The following is a 12,174-nucleotide window of genomic DNA, read 5'->3' on the forward strand; positions in this document are numbered from 1 at the left end:
TCAGGAATGGAGAAACATTTATGGTATTATTGACCTCTTTGGAATGATCTTTGGACTCCTTATGAATAATACTAAATCTAATATGATTTCTACTTACCTAGATGATGCATTGGGACTAGAGACTTCTTATATTTTGGTGTTATCTGCACTGAATTGGATGTAAGTCATAAATATCTTGGATTTATGTTCAAACCTAATTGTTATGGAATTAAGGATTGTAGATGGCTTATAGATAAATTCCACCATAAAATTTAATCATGGGCACATAGGTGGCTCTCCCTAAGATGGAGGCTTACTCTAGTTCGAGTAGTCCTTCAGAGCATCTCTGTATACTGGCTTTATCTTTTCTCTCTTCCTATGAATATCATTAAAAGGATATGCACCATAATCTCCAATTTTATTTGTGATGGTAACTCTGATAAGCACAAATATCATTTGGTCAACATGATGATTCTAACTCATAGGAAAGAGGAAGGAGCATGGGGCATCCTCGATCTCAAGCATATGATTTGAGAAATACTTGTGAAAATTTATTGGCTGGCTCTCAATAGAGATGGTCTCTGACATAACATCATCAAATCTAAATACCTCCAAACTAAATCGATGATATTCTGGATGAATCCTGACACACACATCCCATGCCACATATGCTATATTGGGAGGAGATTTATGAAGGTTCATCCATGACTTATGAGCAACATTCAGTGGAAAACTAGAAAAGTCACGAACATTAAAATTGGCTTAGATCCAATTTGTGGATTTATAGGTGATCACACCTTTACGTCGGACCTTATATGCGAAGTCCACAATTTGGGCATACACTATGTTCATCAAATATTTATACAGGATGTATTTTCCAATCCTTATTGGCTCATGGATTTCAAAATTGGATTATATAGGGACCTTGAAGATAGATGGAATATCTATGTTTGAGAACATGCACATGCGAGCATATTTTTCACTGAAAACAAGGATGAATATGTATGGAACGACAATTTTTTTTTTTTATGGCTTAAATAAAGGTAAGGTACATTTTGTCACCTATTCTTTCTTCCTCCAACACACAGTTTATGCAAATATGGAAGTGGAAGATTCCAAGAAAGCTATAGGTCTTTTCTTGGCTCATTTTGAAAAATAGAATATTGACATGGGACATTTTGTGTCATAAAGGACAGAGTGCATTTGGATGTTGTTTACTCTGTATGGGGGCAATGGAAGACCTGACTCATGTATTTATTCGATGCTCCTTTGCAAAATCAATTTGGAATTGTGTATTTAAGATGTTTCATTTACAAGAGGACTGGAACTGCTCTTCTATGGTTGATTGTATTCGAGGCTGGATTATTGAATATAAAACATTCAGAGCATTTCCTATATACATTGTGTGTGGAATTTGGAAAAGCAAAAACTCACTCATATTTGAGAAAAATTTGCCTAATATCTGGTAGAGGTGCATTTACATCGTGGCATATTACAGGGAAGCAGATTTCGGCATGGGTACACCTACTATGAAACTGATTTCTCCTCCACTAATTTTAAACCCTTTCTTTAGGGTTACTTTGATGGTGCAACTAAGGATGGGATTTGCGGTTGTGATGCCTACATCATCATTCGATTGGGTACTATGTACCATATATGTTGGAATGGAGGTAATGGGACAAATACACGAGCTAAAGTTCTGGCACATGGGGCCTTTTTTTCTATGCATGCAGGTTTGGGTTGGTACAACTAGAAGTCTTAGGAGATTCACAAGTGGTTTTGGAGTGGGTTTCTAATAGATATTCTTTCATCCTACAACTCTATTTCAACTGGTTTGGTGGAATTGGGAAAATCATGGAACACTTCATTGATTTGAAAATTACACATACACACATGGAATTCAATTCAGTTGTCAAAAAATTATCCAAGGATGGTATTTTGTTGTGTTTTTGTATGTTACGATTCAAATTCTATGTAAATTTCATCTATCAACATAATGGAAAATTTTCCATTCACTGAGCATTGTTTCATGTTTCTACAACTCATGGACTGTTGGGTTATAATATGTTTTTTGACAAGAGGAATATGTGGAACACAAATGATAACTACCTCTTCTATTTTGGGTTTCTTTTTGGTTAAGATATAAGTATTGGGATACATTCTTAAATTATGGAGGTATTCTGATGTAATTTTTTTTTTCAATAGAACATTCCAAATGAACGTGGATGGACATGTGATCTATGATATATGTAAACAGTCTGTTAGAATGCTACTCATGCATATATTTCCCATGCCTTTCTTGGCACTGGCTTTCCTTGCATAGTTCTATGAAGAGATATTGCATCCCCTCTCCTTGAGATCTTATGTGTTTCCATGAAAAAGTTGTAGCTTGTCATCCTTAGACCTCAGAGACCCTTAATGCTCATGACCATCTAACTCCATGATCCAACATCCAACAACCCAACGGGCGACCTCTTTCCTCTTTAGCCTAACCCTCACTCACTTCCATCGCCTTAGCTCCAATTCTCCCCACTTCCATGTAACCTCCCCATGTGGGTTTTCCTAGATATCTGATGGAACTTTTCTCACCTACTCACCCTCCACTTTGTAACTCCTTATATTTCCCTCTATCCATTACCCCCTTCTTTACATTCCTTCCCCTCCTATTTCTCTTTTCATTCCTTGCTGGCCATTGAGGGTCTTCTTTCATATATTTACTAGTTTGTGGTATCCCATATTCCTTTAGTAGACAAAACCCTTCTATCATTTTCTCAATATGACAATCTACCTTCCATCCCATATTCTCTAATGAGCCCCATGTAAACCACCATTTCATTCAAGGATGGGGATTTTTATTTTTTCTCTAACCATATTTGTTAGATACTTTCCCTGTTTTCTTACATCTGGTCTCTTGAGTTGACCTCCTCTAAATATGCCCGACTCTCCTTAAATTATTTGGAAGGAATCCTTTGGTTTCTAACCCCATTTAGATCCTTGACATGTCCCTTGAAATTTTGAATCAACCCCATGATCTAATTTTATGCCAGTGAGCAGAAATATTTAGATTTTCATTCCACATCTTCCTTCATGACCAAACATTGTACCATTGGTTCTAAGAATCTTGTGGTTACTATCACCACAAGAAATGTATATTATATTTTAGAGGAGCGAAGAATTGTATATTTCCCTTTGGGACACTCCAAAATATTTTGATGCACCCTATTTCTCCAACACTCTAATCTACTTTATGATCTTAATTCCCATTCCATGTTCATCCATGTGGAAACCCTTTGTGATTTTCTAGGACAACGTAATGTCCTCGTCAACTCCCTCTCATATTCCTTGTAATGTATTCTAGGATTTGTGTATCCAATGAGAAATTTGAGAGATAAATGCCAATAAGGTAGAAAATCAAGTGGTTTTCAAGTCATTCATTTAGGGTTCCCACTATCATAGTCCTGCCATATGATCCACCCAATCCCTAAATTAGGGTCTAGTACTATTTCAATTAATTATTAAATGATCATGGCGGGTCATACTTTATAAGCTAAATTCTATGACTCTTAATAGGATATTATTAGAGATACTTGAGGACAGACCTCTTTGGCTCAAGGTTTAAGGTGTTAGGATATTCCGACACATAGGAAATAGTTAAGTACAAAGTGGTCTAGTATAGAGTTAGGTATAGAGTTAGGTAAAGTGTGTTTCTTTACCGTTGTACATTTTGTAACTTACAATCCGACGGTCACGATATGTAGTGATCCGACGATTCATTCTCTCCTCGGTATTACCGACACTTGATCCGTGGCTTGACACTCGATTGGTCCATGAGTTCTATTTAAAGCACATGGAGGGTCATTTGTAGGGTAATCCGTCTATGAGAAAAGCTTATGTAAATTTTCATTCTTTTATTAATAAATTGCCTGAAGTGGCCGCATTGGCTCAGGCCGTGGACTGTTTCCCTCTTTGAGGGTTTTAACCACGTCAAAATACTGGTGTATTGATCTGCGATCTGGTTGTGAGCGATGTCCTTTGGTGTTCTGTCTGAGGAACTTACCCTGTAAATTCCTACATGGTATCAGAGCTATTTGAGGGCCGCGTTCGTTGGTGATCCAAATCTGAAGCCGGTAGAACTACATCCGACTGCCGTTTCCTAGATCTACTATTTCTGACTGCTTTCGGGCCGAGAGGACTGCTCTGTTGTGTTGGGAGCATCTGTTCCAGTGAGGAACCCCTTTCGTTTCACGCGAAAAGGTTTCCGGTAGCCCTAGCTGCGTCATTTTTAAGATCTGGAGGTATACAATGTTTATTTGCAGTTTACAGCTATTTTCTCTCTGCTTATTTCGGTTTCGGTTTATTTAGCCTTTTTTATTACCGGATCTATACCTTTCATTTCTACGTATGCTCTTTGCCCTGCGACTCTGTGCGATCTGGGCAAATCAGAAACAGAAAGGAAGGATTTTTCTCATGCGTATGCTCTTTTCCCTGCGCCTTAGGGTGATCTCGGAAAATCAGAAACATTGAGGAAAATATTTAGTTTCCAGCTAAAGCTAACTTTGAGCCGCAAGGTTCATTTTTGAAAATATTTAGTTTTTTGGCTAAAGCTAACTTCGAGCCGTAAGGTTCGTTTTCTTTGCATGTCCGTGTTGGGTTTTGTGCTTTTTTGTTTTGTAGGCAAAAAGAGCTTTCTCAAAGCAAGCACGCAACCCAAAGCACCCCCCCCCCCCCACTCTCTCTCTCTCTCTCTCTCTCTCTCTCAATTTTTTTGTATAGCTCAATTGGTTCAAGCTATTTTAAGAGAGTAGAGGTCTTCGGTTCAAGTCTCCATTTTGTGGGGGCAGACTTTTTCATTTCCGCACATTCCCGCACTTCGTCGGCAACTTTTTCAAAAAGCCATAACTTCTTCATCCGGAAGCCGTTTTCAGAACCGTTTTTTTTGAAACAGCCTAATTGTTCGAGATCTATCCATTGGAACACTTATTTTTAGCATCTTCAGCTTCAGTTTCTGTTGAAATGGAAAGTCAATGACAAGTTACCCTTGACAGCACCAACTACTTCCAATGGTTGTCCTACATTGAGGATTTACTTAGAAGTAAAGGTCTCTTCAGAATAGCCTCAAGCCAAGAAAAGAAACCGAAGGATGAAGATAAGGCTGCTAAATGGGAAAATAGGCAAGATCAAGCACGTGGATTGATAGGGATGTCTATTTCTCCAGATCTTAGATTCCATATTGCAGAACTTGATACTCCTGATGAAGCAATGAAACAAATCAATAAAGTTTTTGGGATTAAAAAAGAACTTAGAGCCCATCAACTTGAAAATGAGTTGCTTACATTGGACCCTAATAATTTTTCTTGCATTGAAGATTTCTTGTCCAAGTTCAAGACCCTTAGATATCTCTTGGAAGGTGTTAAAGTTAAGAAAGAAGATAGTAACCTTATCTATTCCATTCTTACTAAGTTGGGACCAGCCTACTCTGTGCTTGTTTCCACCTTCCATTCTACAAGAGAAGCCTTCATTTCTTAAGGAACAGACTACAAGTCCCCTTCCTTTGACTCTTTTTGTGATTCTTTAATAAGAGAACAAGAAAAACTCTTACACCTTGGTCTTCTTAATCTTGGAAACTCTTCCAAGAAAGCGTTAGCCGCCCAGCAACAACCAAATTCAAAGAATCCTAAGAAGTCATATCCTAAAAAGAATGGTCCTAAACCAAACAAGGGTCCTAAGCAATTTCAGCCCCAAAATGAAAAATCATTTCAACAAAATGATAAGACAAATAAAAACAAAGGAAAGAAGACTGATAGACATTGCAATTTTTGTAATCGAGATGGCCACTTAGAATCAAAATGCTTTAAGAAGATGGAAGCCTTGGAAGCAGCAATGAAGAAGCATAACATCCATTTGGGGCAATCTTCAACTTCAACTTCATCTTCAAGAATGGCACTTTCTGCATGTGGTTGTCAAGCATCTCGGTCTGGCTATGCATTAAATGTATCTTCTTCTTCTCATTCTCATGAGTGGCTCATTGATTCTGGAGCTTCTTATCACATGGCCAAAAACAAAGCCATGTTTTCTTCTTTAAATGATTGTAACACCAAAAATATATATGTTGGTGATGATAGATCTCTTAGTGTTGTAGGGACTGGAACTGTTCATCTAGACAATGGTCAGTTTAATGATGTATTATGTGTTCCAACCTTATCCTGCAACCTTCTATCTGTATATCAGATAACTCATTCAGGTGAAGGTAAAATCGTTGAATTTTCACCTCATGATGTTGTAATCAAGGACTTAAAAGATCCTAAACAGATTTTGGCTACTGGCATTGCTGATGATTCTACAAGGTTGTATAAGTTTCACAACTTTGGGTCATCAAATCTTCCCTCAGTATTTGTTGCTCATAACGATGAAGTGAGCAAACTTTGGCATGAGCGATTTGGTCACTTAAACTATCGCTCCCTTCAGCATCTATGTAAAGAAAATATGGTGACAGGTCTTCCTATGGTATCTTGCAGAGATGGTGTTTGTTCCGGATGTGTACTCGGAAAACATCATCGGGACAGTTTTGAAAAACGTGCCTCTTGGCACGCCTCAGCCCCTTTACAGCTTGTGCATAGTGATTTATGTGGTCCACTTCCTGTTGCTTCATTCTCTGGCTGCAAGTATTTCTTAACTTTCATTGATGATTTCTCCAGACGCACTTGGGTATACTTCTTAAAACTCAAGAGTGAAGTATTTAACACATTTTTGGCCTTCAAGGCTTTTGTTGAAAAACAATCTGGACATCAAATTCTTAAGCTAAGATCTGATAATGGCGGAGAATATGTTAAAAACACATTCATCAACTTTTGCACTGAGAATGGAATTCAAATGCAACATACTGTTCCATATACTCCACAACAAAATGGTATAGCTGAAAGGAAGAATCGCACCTTAAAGGAAATGGCTAATTGTATGCTACAATCTAAAGGACTTGGTCTTAGTTTTTGGGCAGAAGCAATTAACTGTGCAAATTACATAATAAATCGCACTCCTACTAAGGCTTTAAAGAATATCACTCCAGAAGAAGCATGGAGCTCAATCAAACCAGATGTTAGTCACTTTCGTGTTTTTGGAAGTGAAGCGTGGGCCCATATTCCAGATGAAAAGCATAAAGCTTTACAACCTAAGAGTGAAAAATGTACTTTTGTTGGATATTCTGAAGATGTCAAAGGCTATAGACTTATTCCATTTAAGTCCAAAAATGTTATCATTAGAAGAGATGTAAAATTTGATGAAAATATATCGGCCTGCAAGCCTAGTCCGGCGGATGTGCCACCTCTCCCTATCTCTTCTACTTTTGAAAACATTTCTTCTTCAGATGATGAAAGTGAGGATGACAATCCTTCCCCACCATCTCAAGATCCTCCTTCAGCTCCTCAGCTTCCAAAATGGGTTCGTGCTACTCGAGATGCAGCAGGTGATCTTGCCGGTGATCCTACAGATCAGCGACGCACACGTCCTCAGTTTGACAGAGCCTCTTCTTTACTGGCTCAAGCTCCAGTAAATTATGATCCTGACACCTTTGCAGAAGCTTCAGGCCATCCAGATTGGGAAGCAGCTATGAATGAAGAATATCATTCATTATTGGCAAATGATACATGGGATCTTGTTCCTCTACCAAAGGGACGAAAACTTGTTAGATGCAAATGGGTTTACAGAACCAAGTATGGACCAGATGGGAAAGTTGATAAACATAAAGCTCGTCTTGTTGCTAAAGGTTTTTCACAGGTTGAAGGCATTGACTACACTGAAACCTTCTCCCCTGTTGCCAAAATGAACTCTATCCGCCTTGTTCTTTCCCTTGCTGCCTCGTTCAAATGGGAAGTCCATCAGATGGATGTTAAATCTGCCTTCTTGCATGGGGACTTGCATGAAGAAATCTATATGGAACAACCCATTGGCTTCATACAAACAGACTCCAGCCTTGTATGTCGACTTAATAAATCCCTTTATGGTCTCAAGCAAGCTCCTCGAGCTTGGTATGCCAAAATGGATAGCTTTCTTTTAGAATCTGGCTTTTCTAGGTGTCATTCTGACAATACTGTCTACACCAAGAAAGTGGGCAAGTCTCTCATCATTCTTGTTCTTTATGTTGATGATCTTATCCTTATTGGTAGTGATCCCAACCTTATCAACCATGTGAAGTCCAGCCTTAAAAAGAAATTTGAAATGACAGACTTAGGACACTTACATTATTTTCTCGGTCTTCAAGTCTTGCAATCCAAGGAAGGTATTTCCCTTTCTCAGTCCAAGTATGCCTGTGATATTCTACGCCACTTTCACATGGAAGACTGTAAGCCTGCCCCTTCTCCCTTTCAGTCTGGAGTCAAACTTTCAGTCACTTGTACTTCTCCTGAAGTTGATGCTACCTTATACCGTCAACTTGTAGGAAAACTTTTGTATCTAACCCATACGCGTCCTGACCTTTCCTTTGTTGTTGGCCTTGTTGCTCGGTTCATGCAAAACCCCCGTGAAAGTCATTGGAAAGCAGCTAAAAGAATACTTCGTTATGTTTGAGGTACAGTTCAGTTTGGGATTCATTACAGTGCCGAAGCAGCTCCTCTATTGGTTGGTTTCATTGATTCTGATTGGGCTGGTGACCCTGATGATCGGAAGTCTACTGCCGGTTATGTGTTCACTCTTGGTTCAGGACCTATTATGTGGGCTTGCAAGAAACAGGGTGCCATTTCTCTTTCGTCAGCAGAAGCAGAGTATCGTGGTGCCGTAGAAGCTAGTAAGGAAGCCTTGTGGCTTCGTCAGATCCTATCAGAGTTTGGCTTTGAGCAGCAGCATCCAACTACACTTTGGTGTGATAATCAAAGTGCCATTCAGCTATGCAAAGATCCAGTCCAACATCAGCGCAGCAAACACATTGAACTGCACATGCACTTCATCAGAAAGCTCATTCATGACCATGTTCTTGAAGTGCAATATTGTTCAACAGATGATCAAGTTGCAGACATCTTTACAAAGGCTCTCACAGAGGCGAAGTTCACTAAACTTCGATTTATGGTTGGAGTTCAGGAAGTTGTTACTAAGGGGGGATAGGCTCTAGTGCCTCCTTCCTTCTCCTATTGTGTCATATTTGTAAATCCTTCAATCCTATCCCAAGTTGTTCTTAAGGGGGGATGTTAGGATATTCCGACACATAGGAAATAGTTAAGTACAACTTGGTCTAGTATAGAGTTAGGTATAGAGTTAGGTAAAGTGTGTTTCTTTACCGTTGTACATTTTGTAACTTACAATTTGACGGTCACGATATGTAGTGATCCAACGGTTCATTCTCTCCTCGGTATTACCGACACTTGATCCGTGGCTTGACACCCGATTGGTCCATGAGTTCTATTTAAAGCGCATGGAGGGTCATTTGTAGGGTAATCCGTCTATGAGAAAAGCTTATGTAAATTTTCATTCTTTTATTAATAAATTGCCTGAAGTGGCCGCGTTGGCTCAGGCCGTGGACTGTTTCCCTCTTTGAGGGTTTTAACCACATCAAAATACTGGTGTATTGATCTGCGATCTGGTTGTGAGCGGTGTCCTTTGGTGTTCTGTCTGAGGAACTTACCCTGTAAATTCGTACATAAGGGAGGACTTTGCCATCATGGAGGAGGGGAGACATTCCTATTCAAAATTTTTATTCTAATTCATAGTTTTTTCAAAGTTGTTTGATGTTATATTGAGGGAGGCATTATTCCATGGATGACATTGACATTTCAAATATTTTCTTTACTTCTATTATATGTCTATTGGTTTGTTCTTGGTTGCCTCCAAATAATGAACGGATTGTCTAGTTTTATCAATGTAACACCCTCCTCCCACATCCAACCAAGTAACCATGCCAATTGGGGTAGACATGAGGCGAGAGGCTACTATGATCAGATTTGACTTCCTATGTGACCTTAAGGAAGTGGAATTGATGGAACATCACACACAGTCACCCAACATCATCAACAGATTCCTCGGGAAACAAGTCATCCACTTAGACAACCTATCCATGGGTCCCACTGTTGTTCTAAACCTCTAAGGCCATAGTCGCTCTCATGCTATCGAAACGTGAGCGACCAGACCTAAAGTCACTCTCATAGGCCTGCATGCAAGCGAATGTGGACCAAACTTTCCAGTTATGTGCTAACAACCCCAGGATTTAAGCCACTTTTTCAGGCGCAGAGACTAGGCCACTGCCCAAAATGGAATGATATCTTGAAATCCATAAAAGTATAGGGAAACAATGATGCAAAATAAATAAGCTCAACAAGACCTTATCCAGACCCCTACTAGCCATGATAGGCATTTCGTCAAACATATCATCGACATGTAACCTACATGTGTAAACAATAAAATTAAGTGTAGGGATCTCATACTTATCTAAGAATTGCTATAAACCATTATTCCCTCATGTCACTTGTTGGATATTCATCTATTAGGTCATAAACACGTTATCCATTCATATACAAGTAAAAACATGCTGAGAGCCATACATATTTGTTGTCCTAAAATGTGCATATAACCAGCATAATAGGAACAAAAATACAATAAAAATATCAGCCATAAAAACCCATATATACATTAGTACATTTACACATGAAAATCAAGGAAATGAATTTCTCATTAATGAGTACAATGAACCAACCAGAGATGGGACTACCACGTTCCACCCGACCATAGATTGGATGAGACAAGTCTCTCTTCAGCCAATCACCCCCGTGCCATATTCCAAGCATGAACGTGGGATAGAACACATCAAAAACATCTATCAATGTGGATTCCACCAGAGTTCTCTGTCTACACCATGAGGAATTTGAGTGTCTCCTAGTCTCTCTGGCTTTACCATGCATTCGTAGTTTGATCCATGGATCGCTAGGCCCTACACTGACACATACTCTCCAGGATTTACTGTGCATTCCATCTCGGAATCACTAGGCCCAACAGAGAGAAAATCCACCACTTGGCTTTACCGTATATCTTGTCATTCACTGGAAAGGATTCCTAGGCCCACTGAGGTACACAATTTGGCTTTACCGCAACCCACAATTTGGTTCGGGGGTTACTAGGCCAGTGTCTTTGTGCATCCTCAGTCTGGTTTAGGGACCACTAGACCATGTGTTTGTCAATTCGGAGATCCACCCCACTCAGCTTCGAATCTAATCTGTCCATCCCACATAAACCGAGTGGGAGAAACCATCTCATCAAAGCTATGAGGAAATGGCAAGGCTAGGCTAAAAATACTGTCACACCTCGAAAAACCCATGCCATGGTAGAAAAGAAACACATGCAATCCCATGGATGCCAAATGTAGTAAGGAAAATACAAATGCAAGTCGATACCTACAATGAAGCCTGTTGTAGCTAGTTGATTTTTCCTTTCCCTACTTGATTTTTTCTTTCTCTTGCCTTCTTTGCCTTTCTTGCTCCAATGCCAAAGTGCTCCAAGAAACTCTAAGTGTCCAAGAGTATGAGAGAGAGAGAGAATAATGAAAGAGCTCCAAAGATAAAGCTACAAAAGGTTACCAACTGATCCTCAAAAGCCTTTTTATGAATGATGCCTTTATTTTCTTCATTTTATATTATTTTCCTTCATTTTCTGTCATTTTCCTCCTCACATGCAACCTGCGACCTTTCACCTCCTTTTTCTCCTAATTTCCATTATTTTCATAAATAATTGTGCCAAAAATTCCATTTTTCCTTTCAAAAGCCTTAGTCATTGCCTTTGCCAATTTCCTTAGCCATAAACAACCCAATGACCACCCCCTAGGATGTCTTGCCCAACATTCAGCTTGGAATAAGTATCCCATTCATCCATGGTTATTGTTTTTAACTTTTATTACATGAAATTTTCACTAGGGCTATTACATAACCCTCCCCCTTGGTAGAAACTGTCCACGGTGTTCAGTCACTCATATACATCAACAACCTATTGAAAGAAGACATACTACTTATGGAGCTTTATAACACAACTTGATGTTGTATTTACAATGAAAGGTCTTCTCAAGAGAAGAGCATCATGACAACATGACAACATACCACATAGTGGAGCTTCATATCATAGCTCAATACAGTATTTACAATGATCATCTTGCTGAGTGCCAATCCACATGACATCATAACATAATGATAGCATAACTACATGATAGTATAACATGATAACATAACCATA

Source organism: Pinus tabuliformis, chromosome 5_2, assembly GCF_031772625.1.
Source record: "Pinus tabuliformis cultivar Carrire ecotype Pingquan chromosome 5_2, CPIR1, whole genome shotgun sequence".
Classification (NCBI taxonomy): domain Eukaryota; kingdom Viridiplantae; phylum Streptophyta; class Pinopsida; order Pinales; family Pinaceae; genus Pinus; species Pinus tabuliformis.